This window comes from Callospermophilus lateralis, unplaced genomic scaffold (assembly GCF_048772815.1).
Source record: "Callospermophilus lateralis isolate mCalLat2 unplaced genomic scaffold, mCalLat2.hap1 Scaffold_84, whole genome shotgun sequence".
Classification (NCBI taxonomy): Eukaryota; Metazoa; Chordata; class Mammalia; order Rodentia; family Sciuridae; genus Callospermophilus; species Callospermophilus lateralis.
The window spans coordinates 6,720,146-6,741,655 of NW_027516477.1; the positions used below are offsets into that span (position 1 = coordinate 6,720,146).

Genomic DNA, 21,510 nt, shown 5'->3' on the forward strand with positions numbered 1-21,510 from the left:
TATACCAGAATTTTAATGATCTATTAGAAAAACATTAGAAATGCAAAGGTGATGGGGAAATATAAACATTACTACCCTGGTACTTTAAGTCTTGTCATATGTCTATTTTGTATATTCTTAACCCCCAGAATCCCCCCCCAAAAAAAAACAGAAGGATTCATATGTAAAAAGAAGGATGGATGGATAGATAGATAAAAGTGTGTGAAAGAAAATGAAGTAAAATATTAATTGCAGAATTACAATGGGTATCTAGGTGTTCATTATCTAATTCTTTTTATTTTACTATGTGCATATTTTAAATTTTTCACAAGAAAATGTTGAAAAAAGGTCTGTAAAAGCATCTTGGCCAGGCTGGGGATATAGCTTAGTGGGAGAATGCTTGCCTAGCATGTGTAAAGCTATAGAGGCCAGGAAAAAATACTTTTTGGTCTTTTTAGTTGTACATGACAGTAAACTGTATTTTGACATATTATATATACATGGAGTATAACTTTCCATTCTTGTGATGTGGAGTTAACACTGGTCGCATATTCATTTATAGACATAGGGAAATTATTTCTAATTCATTCTACTGTCTTTCCTATTCTCATGCCCCCCTCCCTTCCCTTCATTCCCCTTTATCTAATCCAATGAACAGCTATTCTCCCACCCACCCCATTGTGTGTTGCATCCACATATTAGAACATTCAGCCTTTGTTTTTTTGTGGTTGGCTTATTTCACTTAGTATGATAGTCTCCAGTTCCACCCATTTACTGGCAAATGCCATAATTTTATTCTTCTTTATGACTGAATAATATTCATTGTGTGTGTGTGTGTGTGTGTGTGTGTGTGTATAATCACATTATCTTTATCCATTCATCTGTTGAAGGCACCTAAGTTGGTTCCATATCTTAGCTAATGTGAATTGAGCTGCTATAACCATTGATGGGGCCACATCACTATAGTATGCTGATTTTAAGTCCTTTAGGGATATGCAGAGGAGTGGGATAGGTGAGTCAAATGGTTGTTGCACTCCCAAGTTTTCTGAGCAATCTCCATACTGCTTTCCAGAGTGGTTGCACCAATTTGTAGTCTATGAGTATACCGTTTGCCCCACATCCTTGCCAACATTTATTGTTACTTATATTCTTGGTAATTGCCATTCTGACTGTAATGAGATGAAGTCTCAATGTAGTTTTAATTTGCATTTTCTCAATTGCTAGAGATGTCGAACATTTTTTGTTCGACATCTCTAGCAATTATATTTGTTGATTGATTGTGTTTCTTCTGTGAAGTGTCTGTTCAGTTTCTTAGCCCATTTATTGATTTGTTTGTTTTTGTTTTTTTTTCTTTTCTTTTCTTTTCTTTTTTCTTTCTTTCTTTTTTTTTTTTTTTTTTTTTTGTTAAGTTTTTTGAGTCCTTTATATATCCTGGAGATTAATGCTCTATCTGAGGTGCAGATGGTAAAGATTTTCTCCAATTCTGTAGGCTCTCTCTTCACATTCTTTATTGTTTCCTTTGCTGTGAAGAAGCTTTTTGGTTTGACAGCATTCCATTTAGTATTGATTTTATTTTTTGGGCTTTAGGAATCTTGTTGAGGAATTCGGTTCCTAACCCAGCATGATGGAGATTTGTGCCTGTTTTTCCTTCCAGTAGGCACAGGGTCTTGCCAAGGTCTTTGATCCATTTTGAGTTGAGTTTTATGCAGGGTGAGAGGTAGGTGTTTAATTTAATTTTGCTACATATGTATTTCTAGTTTTCCCAGCACCATTTGTTTTTGTTACTATAGGTCTGAGTATAATTTAGGTTCTGGTATTGTGATGCCTCCTGCTTCACTATCTTACCAAACTAAGGATTGCTTTGGCTATTCTGGGCCTCTTATTTTTCCAAATGAATTTCATGTCTGCTTTTTCTATTTCTATGAAGAATGTCATTGGAATTGTAATAGGAATTGCATTAAAATGTGATTCTGCATCTGTATACGGGGTAAAAATGGGAGTTCATAACCCACTTGAATCAAATGTATGAAATATGGTATGTCAAGAGCTTTGTAATGTTTTGAACAACCAATAATAAAAAAAAGGAATTGCATTAAATCTTATAACACTTTTGGTATGGCTATTTTGACAGTATTTATTCTGCCTATCCAAGAACATGGGCGATCTTTCCATTTTCTAAGTCTTAAAGGAAGCATCATAACTTAATTCCTTCTATGTAGTGCTTAGTTTCTGACCATTTACCAAATCCTTTTTATTCATTGGTCCATTCAGGTTTTCTGCTTCTTTTTCAATACATTTTGGTAACCTGCATTTTCTAAACAGTTGTCTATTTCAGTTGTTACCAGACTTGATGGCATAAGTTTCTCATATGCTTTTTTGCCTCTGGTTATTTCTCTTTTTATTTCAAATATTGCCTTGCTTTCTTATTTTGATCTAACATACCAGTCCTTTATTCATCTTTGCCAGAACCAGCTTTTGTTCTGCTTCCCAATGCTATGTCCCTAAGTTTTACCTTTATCTACATTATTTCTTTTTTTAAAGTTTATGTTCTTGTCTTTCTCAAGCTTATTTTCCTATTTAGGACCTTTATTTTCAGTCTTTCTGTTTTCAAGTAAACCCATTTAAGGCTAAAAAATTTCTCCCTCTGTGATATGTAGGGCTTTTATTGTTATTTCTATATTAACCCATGAATTATTTAGAAGTGAATTTTACAGTTTGCATTCAGTGCAACTATATGGTAAGGTGACATTTTTCATTTCTAATTTTATTGGAAAACAATTTTTATTCATATTTTTATTCTATCCTTTTAAACTTTTTTGAAATTTCTTTTTCCAAGAAAAAGTTAGCTTGGGTACAGTACTGGTAGTTTAGAAAACATGGTTATAACAAGTCGCTAATATTGTACACACACCTAATTTCCTAGGATTTTCTTTAGCACATCTACATCTCATACTGTGAAACCCATGTCATTGGTATTAACATGCTCATCTGATGGAGAGGAACACAGACTCAGGTAGTTTATATGACTTACCCAGGGTCACATGCACATAGTGCTCTATGTATTTTTCTACTGTGTTATACTATGTTATATTATTCCTGTAGTTTGTTACTTTAATTTAAAATATATTAAGAATTTATGAATTAGTTTGGATACATAAAGAGATAAGCTTTCATTTTGTGCCTTCCCTAATGTGAGTGTTTTGTTTCCCAGGGATGAGCAATTAATGAGATGCTCTTATGTTTATGGTGAAAGTGGTGGGAATAAAATTTTAACAAGAATGATATATCCGGGAGAGGCTCCCTTTTGTTCCAAGTGAGAAAAGCTTACACCTACAAGTTTTATGCCTTGTGCTTTTCTGTTATAAAGAGCTTGTTACATGACTCTTGTCAAACTGCTGAAGGCAACTAGGTGATTTGATAACCTACTGGGAAGTTTGAAAGTCTTTAGATTTTTTTACTGTACATCATTATTACTCTGTCTTCTGAGGTAAAAATCTATTTTTCTAACATGTCTAAAATGTAACATATTCCCAAAGATATTTGGGGGGTAATTCATACTGACATAACACACTATAATTGTTAAGGTGCTGTCTATATCTTTCATCCTCTAAATAAAAACAGCTGGGTCTAGGAGCTTTTATTAAATTTTAATTATTTATGAAGCTTGCTTTTCTCCTTAATATTTTATGAAAAGGTTTGTATGTAACTGAAGCAGATGTTATCATAGATTATTTTCTCTGGGATCATAACTCTAAAACTAGCTCTACTGGCCCTAATAGTTTATGTGTGATTGTTTTCTGTCTATATAAAGAACTCCTACTGATGAATAACATAGCTCTTTGAACAAGTCATAAAATAACAATGTTATTCTGTATTTCTTTTGAAAGTTAAATTCTCTAATATTACCAATCTTAATACCTTAAAGATTAACCAAAAAAGTAAATTTAATAAAATAAGGTGAAAAATCACTTGATCACTTTAGTAGACACAGAAAAAACATTTAAGAAAATTCAACCCCCTTTAATGGGTTGAAAAACTCAGCAAATTAGAAATAGAAGGGAACTTCCACACCTTGATAGTTTTTGTGGAAAACCAGATTTAGTATCATACTCAATGATAAAAGACTGAAAGGGTTTCCACACTAAAATCAGGAACAAAATGAGGATGCCTGCTTTCACTCCTGCTATCCACCTTTGTACTAGAAGTCCTAGCTAGAGCAATTAGGTAAGGAAAAGGAAAAGAAGAATTAAAATGACCTCTGCTTTCAGATGACATGATTATATGTAGAAAACTATAGAATTCGTGTAATTACTACTATAGCTAATAAAATAATTGAGCAAAGTTTTATCTTGTGGGTACAGAATCAAACACAATAACCCATTGTGTTTCTACACTCTATTAATGATAATTCTTTTCCAAAAAGAAAATTAAGAAAACAATTGCAGTTATAATAGTATCCAAAGAATAAAATACACAGGAAACAAAATTTTTTTAAAAGAGAGAGAGAGGATTTTTTTAAAAAAAATTTTAGTTTTTCGCAGACACAACATCTTTGTTTGTATGTGGTACTGAGGATCAAACCCAGGCCGCACGCATGCCAGGTGAGCGAGCTACTGCTTGAGCCACATCCCAAGCCCAGGAAAAAATTTTTTGACCAAAGACATTGAAGAGTAAAAACTATAAAACACTGCAGAAAAAAAGAACTGAATAATTGGATTATAATAAATGTTTGTGGATTTGAGGCTTTCATATCGATAATTTTTAATATCTTCCAAAATGATCTACAGATTTAATGCAATCCTGTCAAAATTCCAGTGACCTGTTTTGCAGAAATGGAAAAGGCACTCTTCAAAGAGAGAGAAGATGGGAGGGGAGGGGAGGGGGGATAGTAGAGGATAGGAAAGGTAGCAGAATACAACAGTTACTATTATGGTATTATGTAAAAATGTGGATGTGTAACCGATGTGATTCTGAATCTTTGTAATGTTTTGAATAAAAAAAATTAAAAAAAAAATTTACATGGAACTGTAAGGAACTTTAAATAACCAAAGCAACATTGAAAAGGATAAACAGTTGGAGGACTCACACTTCCAAATTTCAAAACATACTACAAGTAGAGTGTGGTAGAAGCATAAAGATGGGCATATAAATTAATGAAATAAAATTGATACTCTAGAAATAAACACATGTATCTGTAGACAATTGATTTTTCCACAAGGGTATTATGACCATTCAAAGACAAAAGAATAATATCTTCAACAAAAGTTCTGGGACAAGTGCAAAAGAACAGAGTTTAAATAAGTCGAACCTCTGCTGCACAAAAATTAGCTCAAAGTGTATCAGTGATCTAACTATAGGAGAAAATATAAAAGTAAGTCTTTATTACTTTGGATTTAATAGTGTATTCTTAGATTTGACATCAAAAGCATAATAAGACTAAAAATAGGGCTAGGAATACAGCTCAGTGATGGAGCACTTGCCTAGCATGTGCAAGGCCCTGAGTTTGATCCCCCAACATGGAAGGAAGGAAGGGAGGGAGGGAGGGAGGGAGGGAGGAAGGGGAAAGAAAGGAAAAGGAAAGAAAGGAAAAGGAAAGAAAGAAAGACGGGCGGGGTGGAGTTATAGCTCAGTGGTAGAGCACTTGTCTAGCATGCGTGAGGCTAGACACTGGGTTTAATTATCAACCGCATATAAATAAAGAAAGGTCCATCAACAGCTAAAAACATTTTAGAAGAACAAAAAAAGAGAAATTAAAAAGAAGAAAAAAAGCAGATAATTGTACTTATCAAATTAAAAACTCTTAACACATCAAAGGACACTATTCAGGAATGTTTTTTTTAAAAAAGACCCAAAGATGGAAGAAATGTTTGCACATCTGATATTTAAATTTATCTATTAAGGATTTTATAAACAGATTTATATAAAGGACTCTTACAACTCAACAACAAAATAACAATTCTTAAAATGGGCAAAAGACCTGGGGCTGGAGTTGTGGCTCGGTGGTAGAGCATTGCCTAGCATGTGTGAGGCCCTGGGTTCGATTCTCAGCACCGAATTTAAATAAATGAATAAAATAAAGATCCATCAACATCTAAAAAAATATTTTTAAAAAAATGGGCAAAAGACTTGAGTAGACATTTCCTCTGAGAAGATGTACAGGCAATAAGCACATGAAAAAACGTTCAGCAATTGTTGGTCATTATGAACACACAAATTAAAACCACAGTGAGATATCATTTTCTGCCCACTAGGATGGCTTTAATAATTTTTTTAAAAAGTTAAACACATAGTTACCATATGACTCAACTTCTGCTCCTAGGAATACACTTAAGAATATTGAAAACTTAAAGTATTAAAACAAAAAAATGTACATGAGTGTTCACAGTAGCATTATTTATAATAGTCAAACAGTGGAAACAACTCAAATGTTTATCAACTAGTAGTTGAGAAAGTAAAATATGGCATGGTATATACATGCAGTGAAATATTCTTTGCCCATAAAAAGGAATGAACTACTAATAAAACAAACAGCATGCATGTTACAGGAAAAAAAATACCATAAAAAATATAAGATGATATTGTTATTGGCTGAATTGTGGCCCTCGGAAATTTCATGTTGAAATCCTAACCCCTAGTACCTCATAGTATGACCATATTTGAAGATAGACTTTTAAAGATATAATTAAAATAAGGTCATTTGGGTGGGTCTAATCCAGTATGACTAATGTACTTATAAGAAGTTGAGAATTATAGACATTAAACAGGCACAGAGAGACCATATGAAGATACCAAAAAAAGGTGGCAGCTCTAAGCCATAGAGAATGGCCCACAGTAAAAACCAACCCTGCCAGTATCTTGATCTTGAACTTCTTTCCTCTTGACCTCTAAAGAAATCTGTTTCTGATATTTAAGCTCCCCAGTCTGTTGTACTTTGTTGTGGCAGCCCTAACTACTTAATGCAGATGCTTTCCTTGTTAATAATCAAGGAAAGACTGGGATTGTGGCTCAGCGGTAGTGCACTTGCCTAGCACATTCGAGGCCCTGGGTTCAATCCTCAGCATCACATAAAAATAAAGAAAATAAAAGTATTGTGTACAACTATTTTTTAAAAATAATAATAATCAAGGAAATGAAAATTAAAATCATCATGAGATTCCATTTAACCTGTCAAAAATAAATGTAGACAAGAATGAATCTTAGCAAGACTATGTATTAACAGAAACATGCTGCAATTTGGAAGACCCAATTTGAAGATATTTGGGCACAAGGGAGTCTTGTGGTGATGGTTCAGTTTAGCATCTGGACTATGGTTTGTGGTTATATGAAGCTACACATGTGCATAGAGCCATATAAATGAACATACCCAAAGGAGTAAGTGTATAATTGGTGGAATCTATTAACCTTTATGGTGTATACCAATGTCAATTTTCTAGCTTTTTATTGTGTGATAGCTATGCAGGATGCTGACATTAAGAAGTACACAGGAGGGCTGGGGATGTGGCTCAAGTGGTAATTCGCTCGCCTGGCATGCTCGGGGCGCTGGGTTCGATCCTCAGCACCACATAAAATAAAATAAAGATGTTGTGTCCACTGAAAACTGAAAAATAAATAAAAAGAGAGAGAAAGAGAAAGATCTTAAGAAGTGCACAGGACTCCTTTGCAACTTTTTTCCATTTCCTTGACTAGAAATCTGAAATCTTAAGTGTCAGCAAGCTGTACTTCCTCCAAAAGCTTTAAGGGAAAAACAATTCCTTACCTCATTGGGTGTCTGTGGCCACCTCACTCCACTCTCTGCCTCAGTGGTCACATTGCCCTCTCCTTTTGTCTGTGTAATTTTCTTAATATCTTTTGTTTTTTGAGAGAGAGAGAATTTTTTAATATTTATTTTTTAGTTTTCAATGGACACAGCATCTTTATTTTATTTTTATATGGTGCTGAGGATCAAACCCAGCACCCCGCGCATGCCAGGCGAGCGTGCTACCGCTTGAGCCACATCCCCAGCCCTCTTAATGTCTTATCATTGGATTTAGGGCCCACCTAGGTAATCCAGCATGTTTTTATCTCAGAATCCTTAATTACATCTGCCAAAACACTTTTTCAAAAGGAGGTAACATCCACAGATTTCAGGGATTAAGACATGGGCATATCTTTTGGGAAGTTACCTTCAGCCCACTATAAATGTTAATATCATAAAAAGAGGCAAGTCAGGGCAAACCTTCTCATGAAAGTAAAGCCTACCATGCCAAAACAAACAGAAACAAAGCAGATCCAAACAAACACAAACCTGAATCTAATTAAGCCTCTAGATTCAAAAGCCAATTTAAGGAAAAACAGGAAGTAAAACATTCCCAGGATGCAGTCAACAAAATTCAGACTCAGAAACTCAACAAAAAAAACCTGGGCTTCTTCAACAATTGAATTGATTGCAAGAGAGGAAAAAGGAGGAAGAAAGAAATTTACAGTGTATGTAAAGAATATCATCTTAAGCAACATCAGCTTTCCCTCACCAGATTCTCCCCACCACTCCTCACCCCATCTCACCTCTTCATTCAGGATTCAGTATCATCTTCTTTGCTCTCCCTGTATCCTCTATGTGCTTCCATAGTGTGCTTTAGCTGTGTAACCTATTTAGTTCTCCCAGCTTCCACATTATAAGCAACATCCAGTTGCGCTCTGGGGACTGACTTTATTTGGATCCTAATTCGAAAAACTTTTAAAGAATAGGGAAATTTGAACACTAATTGATATGTTAGTCTTGTAAATTTTAAACTGAATGTGTTTTCTTAAGACCCCTATTCTTTTAGATAGGATATTGAAATGTTTATAGATGAGATTGAAGTAAGTCTGGGACTTACTTCAATATAATTAGTGACAGAAGAAGTAGATGAATTTATAGATGAAACAAGATTGTCCATGAGGGGATGTTTTTGAAAACTGGGCCATGAGCACATGGAGATACATATTACTATTATCTCTACTTTTATGTGTGTTTTGAAATTATCTATAACAAAAAGTTTAAAGTCTGTAAGAATTGACCTGTCCAGTCTGCCCTTGCCCCACCCATCATAGTGCTTGAGGATTTGTTTGGCTAGTGATCCTCCCAGCTTTTCTTCATGGTAATGAGTGAGGCTTTGAGGGCTGGATCATTAGCTTTCAGTTATTCTAGCTTAAAATTAGAACCCAAGAAAAGAACAAAATACATTTCCCTTTGAGAATACGTTTTTTCAGTGAGTATTCCTTGACCAGAACCTCCCCATAATCCTCACCCCGTCTCACCTCTTCCATCTGAATTCAGTATCACCCCTTTTGCTCTCCCTGTACCTTCTGCGTACTTCCACAGTGTATTTGAACTGTGTAATCTATTTGGTTCTTCCAGTTTTCACATTCTAAATTACTGGAAGATACTAACACTATTTGCTGTTTTGTTCATCTGTGGATTCCCTTGTCACTCCTATACTTAACGTTGGACCTGGTAAGCTCTATAAATGGATGATTGAATGGGGGGGAGGCAAGCAGTGGAAAACTGGGATTGCACTTGTAAATAAAATATAAAACACTACATTATCCTCTCAAGTAGTCCATCCTTTTCCCAGATTTCCAAGGTAAAACTACAGAACTTTTTTGAACTTTTTTTCTTCTGCCCATCCTCAGGCAGAGCTGCTAATGAGGTGTAATGCATTGCACATGAAAGATGAGTAACCAGTGCAGAAAAATGCAATTTGGGTTTCTGCATAATCAAATGTTGCTTATTTCCATTTTTTCCCAGAGCATATAATTCATTTTCAGAGACCATCTTTCTATGCTGTTTATTTTGCTGTTCTATGTATATTCCTTTTCAGTCTGTCTTCTGAATTATTTGTTTTAATTAGTTATACATGACAGTAGAATACATTTTGATATACATAAATGGAGTATAACTTTTCATTCATCTGGTTGTACATGATGTTATGATTACAGATGATGTAATCATATATGCACATAGGGTAATAATGTCCAATTCATTCTAATGTTATTCCTATACCCATGCCCCCTGCCCTCCTTTCACTCCCCTCTTTCTAGTTCAAAATACCTCTATTCTTCCCCCTCCCCCATTGTGAATTATTATCCATATATCAGAGAAAACATTTGGCCTTTGGTTCTTTGGGATTGGCTTATTTCACTTAGCATGATGTTCTCCAGTTTCATCCATTTACTGGCAAATACCACAATTTTTTTATTCTTTAAGGCTTGGTAATATTCCATTAGGTATATATACCAGTTTCTTTATCCATTCATCTGTTGAAGGGCATCTAGGTTGATTCCATAATTTAGCTGTTTTGAATTGAGCTTCTATAAACATTGATGTGGCTGTATCACTGTAATATGCTGATTTTAAGTCATTTGGGTATAAACCTAGGAGTCGGATAACTGGGTCAAATGGTTGTTCCACTCTCCACACTGCTTTCCATAGTGGTTGCACCAATTTACAGCCCCACCAACAATGTATGAAGTATACCTTTTTTCCCACATCCTCACCAACATTTATTGTTGCTTATATTCTTGATGATTGCCATTCTGATTACTCCAGTAAGATGGAATCTCAGTGTAGTTTTGCATTTCTCTTGATTACTAGAGATGTTGAACATTTTTTCATATATTTGTTGATTGACTGTGTTTCTTTTTCTGTGAATTGTCTGCCCATTTATTGATTGTGGTGTGTGTGTGTGTGTGTGTGTGTGTGTGTGTGTGTGTGTTAAGTTTTTTGAGTTCTTTATATATCCTGGAGATTAATGTTCTATCTGAGGAGGTGTGTTTGATAAATCTTTTTTCCATTCTGTAAGCTCTCTCTTCACATGCTTGAATGCGAAGAAACTTTTTAGTTTGATTCCATCCCATTTATTGATTCTTGATTTTACTTCTTGTTCTTTAGGAGTCTTGTTAAGGAAGTCAGGTCCTAAGCAGATGTAGCAGATATTTGGGCCTACTTTTTCTTCTATTAGGCACAGGGTTTCTGAGTGTATTTTAAGATCATGATTAGAATGCAACCTACTGGGAAAAAGTACAAGAAATTTTCTGGCAATATCATTTTGTTCTATAGATAGGATTATCTTGCAGTTTCCTAGTGAATGGCAGTTTGTAAAACAGACTTCTAAGAGCCCATCAAACTTCAGAGTTTGGAGAAACTAAGAAACCAATGCTCCCTTCCCTGTTCACACACATACACACCCATTACACAGGATAGCTTTTCATGACATTTTGCTCTCTTAAAATAGTGCATATTGTTTAGTCTTTAAATCTGGACTAGTTGCTAAACTAGTACTTTCAAATTTAAACTCTTGAGAAAATAGGACATAGAAGTAATAACTCTTATCTTAAAAAAAGGCATAACATTATCATTTCCTTTTGATCACATAGTGTTGGATGATTTCTCATTTGTATAGAAACCAGCTGAGTAAATCTTAGACTTTAGAATGTAATTACTGGACATTTTAACCTTATTCAAGACTTAAAGATATCTTATTTTCTCTGTAGGTGGTACGGGACTATAATCTTCAGCTGTTTTTACAAGAGAATGCTGTATTTCACAAACCTCAACCCTTCCAGTTCCAGCCCTGTGACAGTGATACTGTAAGGGGAATTCAGATTCTCTTATCATTTTTTTAAATTATATTTGTGCTTACATAGTTATCATCCTTGGAATAGACAGGGAGAGCTGAGTGTATCTCATTAATTTTGTAACAACACTATGAAGATGTAGAGAAACCATGACATTTCTTCTGTCTACCATGTAAGGAACACACCCAGTGTCTTTATACTAACAACTTCCTACTGAATAAGATGAAGTTATGAAACAAAAGTAATGAAAATCTGAAAACTGAGGGAAGAAGAAAAATTATTCAACAGATTTATTAATATGTACATTATGCTTTCTGTACATGAAATTCTTTTATGTTATACCTCTCAAAGAACCCAGTGGTTAAATTTTAACCAGAGTAGAATGAATAATGTAATAATATATATGGGCATAGAGATATTTTAATTGGCTTTAGAAAGCAATTATAGGCCTTTGATAATTCATTTAAGATTTTAGAATGTTAACATAAACCTCAAATTGGCAACTTTTAGAGAACTTACATTAATTATACATTTTTCTTAAGTTTAAGGGAAATGTTTGCCATTATTTGAATTTTTAAAATGATGAACAAAAATATGAATTTTTTGACACAAAATAATGAAATTTAGCTTCTACAAAATGAGAAGTAATATTGGCATTCTAATACATTCTCTAAAAGTAGGCAAACCAAGAGGGAAGTCAAATTATATTCAAAAACTCTTTTAGTAAATTTAGAATCTGAAAGGAGTATATGATATATTTTCAGAGTTTAATGATATCACTTTAATAGAAATGTATTTGTTGGTGACATCCTCATTATTTTTCTTATATTTTGAATAGCCCTGTTAATAGCTATATAAGGAAATACAGGACTGGGGATTGTAGCTCAGTGGTAGAGCACTTGCCTGGCATGTATAAGAGCCTGGATTCAGTCCCTAGTACTGCAAAAAGGATAGAATAAAATAAGAGAAATATTTAGGAAAAAAAGAAATATAGGAAATTAGTATTTGCTTCTTAGATAGTGGCTTTTGCCATTTATATTAGTGACCTTTTGAACAAATCAGATTTTTCTTAACGACTCAATGATATTGTCCTATAATGTGACTTCTTTGAAGCTTGGGATGAATGAAGTAGAGCCTTAGAAGAAACAGAGCACGGACAAGTTTATCAAACTTGACTTAAAATTGTGACTAACTAGAGAATATTTTATTTTTGCCTATTTGTCACATAAAAATCAATCATCTCACTTTCAAAGGCCAATTGTAGCCCTAAGTCCTTCTATCTTTGTTTCTAAACACTGCTAAATGTTCTTAGCTGTTGTGTTCCTGATTGCCTTATAATTCTAACTCTGTGCTGTGTTTTCTATCCTTGTGCAATCTTTACTGGGTAGAGTTTAAGAGCTGCCCAACTGGTGGATATTGAGCTCTCCCCTGTCAGTGCTTTGAGAATGACCATAGCTGAGGTATATCGGTGTATGGGTCAAGGGTGGGAGGGATGGAATGTCTGGGGTTGCATGTTAATGAAGGGTGGGACCTGGTGTGTGACTGAGTCATAATTGTCTATATACAGGGCCCCTGAATGCATGAGCAGTAGCTTTCTGATTTTCCCTTATAACCTAGGAATTTCCTTTACTTTGTATAGTAAATTGATTGAGCTTCTCATTTTTCCTTTTGTCTGAAACACCTTAGTTTTCCCAACAGGAGTGTGGGAAGAACCCAAGAGCTAATCTTGGCTGTAATAAAGAAGGAACTGTATCCTAAGAAGGAAAAGAGATTTGCCCAGAGTCATGTGGGGAATGAATGACACATAGCTGTTTTGATTGCAGTTCTAATGCTCTTTCTGTTATGCTGTTGTTTCCTGAAAAAAATGTTGGAAACTTAGAAGCCATTAATTTTTTTTCATAATAGAAAACAATAAATACCTGTGGTTTTATAAAAATCCTTATAATGATTTTGAAAACGTTAACTATAAAATATTTTATGTATAATTTTTGTTGTTATAAATTAAGCATTCTTATTGCTTACAAAAAACAAATTTACAAGGTTGGGGATATAGCTAAGTGGTAAAGTGCTTGCCTTGCATGTCAATTCCCAGTGCCAATAAATAAGTAAACAAACAAACAAATTCCCAAGCAAGTATTTTTACTCAGTATGGACCAGTATTTTTTCTTATGGGAATGGAGCCATTGTTTACTTGCTTCTCAGGTTTTACTTCTTGGAGCTGGTAGCACAAAGCTTGGCATGAAGTAAAGAGAATACAAGTCAGTGTCCATTAACTCATTTTTTCTGCCAGCTGAATCTTGGACATGTAGGAAGTACCACTCACCTCTATCTTCAGTGTGTTTCTGAAATTGCTCTTGTTGGTTCTGTTTTGAAACATATCTCAGTTCAACAAACACTGAACCCCTACTGTATGTTCCAGTCACTCAACTAAATGCTAAGGATAGCTATGACATGCTGAACTATAGACCTCAGGCTAGATGAGCTTTCTGTCTTTTCATAAGTTTATTGAGGCATATTTACATATCATATAATTCACCCATTTCAAGTGTGTTCAATGATTTTTAATGAATTTACCAAATTATGTTTCATCATCATAAATAAGTTCTAGAATATTTTCATGATCCTGATATGATCCTGCATGTCTATTTATTGTTAATCCACATCACCCCTCCCAGATACAGGCAACCACTCTTTCTAGTTTTATTCTTTTTAGATTTGCTTTTTCTAAATTAAATCATACAATATGTGTAGTCTCTTATGCTTTGCTGCTGTCATTTAACATAATGTTTTCGAGATTCATCCATGTTGTAGAATGCAGCAGTATGTTTTGTTCCTTTTTATTGCTGAATAGTATTCCATCATATGAGTATACCACATTTTGTTTATCTGTTTATCTATTCATCAGTTTGAACATTTAGGTTGTTTCTCACTTTTGCTCTTATGAATAATGCTACTATGTTAATTGCTATGCCAGTCTTTGTATGAATGTGTTTTCATTTCTCTTGGGTTACTGGGTCATAGTAAATTCCTGATTAAGTGTTTAGCAAACTGCCAAACCATTTGCAAGAGTAACTGCAGAATTTCATATTTCCATCAGTATTGGGTAAGGGTTCTCATTTCTCCACATCTCCACCAATATTGATTGTTATTTGTAGTTTGTTTTTTTTTCCCATTTAACACTCCACTATTGAGCTTCTTCCCCCCACCAGCCCTGTCTCTTTGGTTATAGCCTTGCTCGTGGTTGTGAAATATCTCATGGTAGTTTTTATTTGCATTTGCCTATGACTAATATTGTTGAATGTTTCATGAGCTGATTAGCCATTTATATATCTACTTTGGGAAATGTCTATTCAAAACTTTTTTGTTCATTTTTTTTATTGGATTGTTTGGATTAGATTTTTGAAGATGAATTGAGATTTATCTTATAGAAATTGAGGAATAATATGTCAGGAAGTTAAGACAGCAATTGAAAACAAACAAACAAAAAAAATAGGTGGCATTCATTGAACATTTATTTTATGCTAGACATTTTTCTAATTACATGACCTATATTAAATAATATAATCCTCATGACAGCCCTATGTCTTAGGTGCTGTTTTTCATCTCCCCTAATCAGGGTCCCTCAACTAGAAATTTTATAGCTAAAACATTTGTAAGTATACGACCTATTCCTGAGATGGCAAATAGTCTTGGGATGAAAGAGAAACTGAAAATCCCATAGGCATATGTTGCAACCAGATTTTATGTTTGGTAATTCTATATACATTGTTAGATGGAGAACTATGGAATATTTTCAAGTAGGACAAAATATGATGAGATCCATTGCAGAAGTAGGACAGTATTGTTCTTTATCAAAATTTGAATTAAGACTATGTAGTTGCTAATATTTTCTCTAAATTTTGGTAAGATACATGTAGGAAAGTCATAGGATGTTTAACGTTACTACTGTAATAAAATATAACTTATTATCATATACTGTGTTAAAACTTAAAGAGAAAAAGTTTTCAGATAATCCACTTCAAATTGCAGTGTTCTACAAAAGTTCAAAACATCCAACTAAAAACATATAGTCACAGTATTAGCATAGGAATTTATTTAAGGCTTGGAATTATTATGCCTTTTATTTCCGACTGATAGAATTCCCTTTCATGTTATCTTAATATATGATTAATCATAAGATGATTACAAGTAACAGTGACCAAAGGAAAGTGTTGTTTGATGTGACCTAGTAGCTATCTTGTGGTTAATATTGAAAGGAGCTAGCCAGGCATGGTGGCACATACCTATAATCCCAGTGGTTTAGGAGGCTGAGGCAGGAGCCTAAGCAACTCAGGTAGACCTGTCTCTAAATAAAATACAAAAAAACCCCACCAAAACCTGGAGATATGGTTCAGTGGTTAAGCACCGCTGGGTTCAATCCTTGGTCCCCTCAGTCAACCCCCCCCCCCAAAAAAATAATAATATTGAAAGGAGGTTTTCTTGTCTATTGTCTATATTTCCATATTGTGTTATTGATTTCTAAAGTATCCTTTCTTTATACCTCATTACCATTTATCAGATGATAGTAACAAGTCAAAAATTCTTTAAAAAAAATGAGCAGAGTACATCTTTCTTTGCAGAAATGAGTTTTTAATGCAAAATTATTCTGAGGAGGATATGGAATGTATCCTAAAACACCTCCCTAAATAACAGGTATTCTGTTTAGAATTGACAAGTACATTGATTAGAATATCAGTGTTGAAGAGTCATTCAGCTGTCACACAGGTCATACTGGTGTTAGATATTCATACAGGTATTATACAAGAACAAGTCCTAGGTCTTAGTATCTAAAACTAGCTGTTTATATTATATATTTTTAAATTTTTTGATGTATTCTCCTTGTATATAAAATGACTATTTTATTGGGTATGAAATTAAACTTTTGACTCAATGCCTGGCACATAGTGGTCGGTAAAGAGCTAGATGGATCTTTATGTTTTTCCTTTTTGTTTTAGGTTTTGCCCCTCATTGCTTCAGGAAATATCAAAATATCAAATATAGAAGATACTACAAAGATTACAAAATCTTGCAGTACTTAACTTCCTTTTTAAACAGAAGTCCCGTGGGACTTCTGTTCTCTTATTGTATTACCCAAAGTAAATCTTATTAACCTCTTTCTTAGCATTTTATAAGCCTGAAAGGCAATAGCTGACAGTTACCTCCCTATGACCTGCACTTTTCAGCATCTCTGTCCTGCATACGTGCCCACCTTCTGTTTGCAAAACCAGTAACATAAGTCCTTCAAAGTGTTTCTCACATCCTATGAAAAAGCACAAGGTCAACCAGGGATAGGAAAAAATATGGGAAACACACGTCTATAAAACTTGGATAAGTATGATCTATAGAGGCAGCAAAACAAGGAAATATTCTCTCAAGCTTCCTGGTGGGAATGAGAAAACCCTTTCCTCTTTTCTTTCCTTGAATTGTAATTAACAAGATCTTCAGAGATAATGGTAGCAAAAGGGCTGACATAAAATTTCTGATACATGGTATTTTCCTGTTATTCTGGCCACCATTTCAGATATTTAACTCTGCCTTCTCTAGATTAACAGTTACATTAAGTAAAAAGTCCACTTGCTTGAGGACATCTGCATATTTAAGGTTTGCTTAAGTGGAGTTTTTTTGTTTTGTTTTGTTTTGTTTTGTTTAGTGATGCTGAAGATTGAACCCAGGGCTTTTAAATGTAAGGCAAGCACTCTACCAACTGAGCTATATCCCTAAACCTTAAGTGGAGCTTTTTATGCATTTATTAAAATTAAATATTTAACAAGAATTTCCCTTGTCTATAAAGGACCATATTGGGCTAATGTATCCTGTAGCAAATTTACCTGGAAATTCTGTTACGTAAGCCAGGTGTACTGGTGAACACCTATGATCCTTGCCAGGCTAAGGAGGCAGGAGGTTCGCAAGTTGAAGGCCAGCCTGGGCAACTTAAAGAGACCCTGTCTCAAAATAAAATTTTAAAAAAGGGTTTTAGGTATAGCTCAGAAATAGAATGCTCCTGGGTTCAATTCCCAGTACCAAAAGGGGAAAAAAAAATCTCAAGTTATGGGTAGCTCTTTCCACTGGTGGTAATTTTGTATTTATATAGCAATGTCTCATAAACAGGAAAGATGATGATAGAGATTCTGTGGAAAATCTTCCCATTCAGGAATTAGGTGCCAGGTATATGTGGCAGGTGGCATCCAAAACTGAAAAGCTGCAGCTAAAGACATGAGCGCTACTTTGTAGAATCAGCAGTGTTGACAGGTAGGCATTCAGTAGGGGTTGTTCTCATTTCTTCAGCCTTCCAGAAAGGGTTTATTTGATTCTCATAGAAAGCCTACCATCTATGTGATAGGCCCTCTGCTGGATTAGTCACCTTCACCTTTCTCCTGAATTAGTTCCTTCTCTAAGCATCCAGAGAGCTTTCAATAGATGCCTTGGTGATGTATTGACGTACAGGGTTTGGGGATTTTGTGTGTGCGTCTCTGTGTGTGTATTGGTTTATATTGAGTATTGAACCCTAAGGCACTTCGCCATTGAACTATACCCTCAGCTCTCCTTTTTTATTTTTAATTTTGAGATAGGGTCTCACTAAGTTGCTTGAACTTATAATCCTCCTGCCTCAGCCTCTTGAGTCACTGAGATTTCAGGGATATAATTTTTGCTTAGATTTGCCCTTGCTATTCTAGCTGTTCTGACCTAAGAGAATGGTACTCCTTTATCAGAGTTCTCATCAGCCTTAATGGAATTGTACTGTACATCCTTTTAACCAGTTGTCCAGTCTTCCAGAATTGCCTCAAGACTCAGACCACAACATTAATTCTCTAGTTTATTCACCTGAAAGACTAGGCACACAATCCAATTATGCAGTTGAACTGCCACTTTTCTCTGCAGTGAAGGTGCTACTGTCCCAGCTTGATCAGAATAAGCTTAAGACATGTCTTTGACAGTACACTGCTCCACCTCCTCTCCAAGGTGTGTGTAAGGTTTAAAATATGTGACTTTAGGTTTTACAGACTCTTACCAAAAAAGGCTTGGGGCCAAATCTGTTTCAAAATTCAGAAATTTTCAGAAGCAATCCCTGTACCATCATTACACACTGAATAGGACATGAGGAAGCACCTGATGATCAAACAACACAGTATTTTTTGCAGTAAAACATTTCAATATTCATACCAAGTTAAATGAATAAAAGCCTATAAATAACATCTCCTTAGTTCAAGACTAACTCACTTTGCTTCAAATGAGTTCTAAACTTAAAAAAAAAAGATCTTTGTGATTTTCAGAGCATTTTGAATTCCAGAATTATAGATTCTGAACCTATTATTGCATTCCAAGCACAAACCTACAGAGATCCAGGTCTTTTTACTTTTTTTTCCCCTTTTTCTTGAGATGGGCATTTCACTCTGTTCCCTATGTTGCCCTGGCTGGTCCAGGACTCATAGAGTCATGCTGTCCTCCTGCCTCAACTTCCTGAGTAGCAGGGACTACAGGAGTGTACCAGCATTCCTGACAAAAGGGACCTCTTGAGAATAAATAAAAATTAACTTAAATAAAAATTAACTTAATTGAATATATTAGAAAACATCAAAAAGAATTAGTGGATTGGGCTGTAATGCCAGCAATTCAGGAAGCTGAAACAGGAAGATTGAAAGTTCAAGTTCAGCTTCAACAACATAATAAGACTGTCTCAAAATAAAAATAAAAAGGACTGGGGATGTATCTCAGTGGTAGCATCCCTGGGTTCAATCCCTAGTACTAAAAACAAAAACAAAAAAAATTTAAAATAAGAATAAGACGGATTGATATTAACTTGATAATATCCACCAATGAACTGAAAAATACAATTAGTACACACACTTTGAGTGAAGGTTAATGAGGGCTGGGGATGTAACTCAGTGGTAAAGTACTTGCCTTAAATGAGGATTAATGAGATTGTTCCTGGTACAACAACCCTAATTTTATCTTTTTTCGAAATTTGGTTGGAAAAATAGTATTTTACTGTGCTAGTGGTTTTCATTCGTCACTTTTTCTCTTTCAAATGAACACATTTTGGGTACAGATTTGAAAAGTAAGGACTCTGTTTCCTCTGTGAAATCAGCATTCTCTCCCAGCTCACATTGTCATCCTATACAGGTACTCAGATATCTGTCTGAACCTTCTGTGCCCTTATAGTAACTTTAAAATGAATTTAAATTAAGCTGGTACAATGGCAAATGCCTATAATCCCACCTACTCAGGAGATTGAGGCAGGAGAACCACAAGTTCAAGGCCAATTTAGCAAGACCTTGTCTCAAAAAATAAAAAGAAATAAGGATATAGCTCAATGGTAGAACAACCCTGGGTTCAGTCCCAAATAAAAGGAATGGAGGGAGAGGATGGGAATGAATCTTGAGAGGTGTCTGAGGACAAAATAGTTGAGATGTGTTAAAATTGATTTATCATAAGTACTAGAATGTTAATTTCCTTTATTTAGTTCTTTAAAATTATTTAATTTATAATTTTTAAAGATCTTAATATTTTATTCTAAATGGACTGGAAATTTTTAAAAACTTAACATTGCTAGTTTTTAAAGCCTTCTCAAACTTATTTGAACCAGTTCGGGTTTTTTTGTTTTGTTTTGTTTTCCTCAAGGAAAATTAAATCAGTTAAATGTCTTATCTCTAATTAAAAACCTTTCCAAAGTTTCATTCAAAAGAAACTTATATTTTAGCAGCGTCTTTTTAATATTATTGTCTCTGTGTTATTAATATTAGTACTAACCAAATAGTACAATTAGTGACAAAGTATAAGCATATATGGACAGCATGGAATCTGAGCCAGCAGGGTCTCAATACAGGCTCTAGACCCACTGCTTAGTGGTTGAGTGGCTTTAGGGAAAAAACAACCCTTTCTTCTCTTCCTTCTTTCCCCTCTCCTCTTCCCCCCTCCCCACTCACTGTTTTGAGACAGGGTCTTACTAAATTGCCCACACTGGCCTCTAACTTGTGATCCTCCTACCTTAGCTTCCCAAGTAGCTGGGATTACAGACATGTACCATCATGCCCAACTGATACATAACCTTTTCTGAGCTTAGATTTCTATACTGATAAGTTGAAAATAATAATTTCTGTGTATTAGGATTGTTTTGAGAACTAAATGAAATTATGTAGGGGCTGGGGATGTGGCTCAAGTGGTAGCACGCTCGTCTGGCATGCGTGCGGCCCGGGTTTGATCCTCAGCACCACATACCAACAAAGATGTTGTGTCGCCGATAACTAAAAAATAAATAAATAAATATTTTTTTTAAAAAAGAAATATGTAAAGTGTCACAGAGATTAAAGAATCAGTAAATGGTAACCTTGTTTTCAAAGTTATCATAACTTTATAGTGTTCTGATTATAAAACATGAAAAGAAAGTTTTTACCCAAAGTATACAAGAGTCAAAACATCATATTGTTTCCCTCATTGCTAGATTTTAAGGTTTTCTTTCTACTGCAATATGAACTTCCACTTTAACTTAAAGTAGGAATAAACATGCATACATTCTCTTTTTAAAATATCATATCATATGCCATAAAGTTTAAAATGAAAAAACAATGTTTCCACCCAAATTCTCAACATTCAAAGTAATCATTGGTAAAATTATATAGATATGGATACACAAGTTCATATAAATAGATTTATACTAACCAAACTTGAATTTAATCTCTAGCACTCATTAAATTCCAAATAAATTTATATTTTAGGAATATTATTAAATTTTTATTGGGACCCTTTTGCTCTTTGATTAGGCTAAACTCCCAGATAATGCTAGGAAGATATCTGGAGCTCAGAGCAATAGCATTATTTTTTTTTATTTTTTTATTTTTTGGTACTAGGAATTGAACTCAGGGGCACTTAACCACTGAGCCATATCCCCAGATTTTTTTT

The 21,510-nt window shown here is 34.5% G+C and overlaps 1 pseudogene; it reads left to right on the plus strand.

Annotated features, from left to right (window-relative positions):
• Nucleotides 1-21,510, plus strand: part of LOC143641094 (F-BAR and double SH3 domains protein 2-like) — a 130,853-nt pseudogene that overhangs the window by 51,555 nt on the left and 57,788 nt on the right.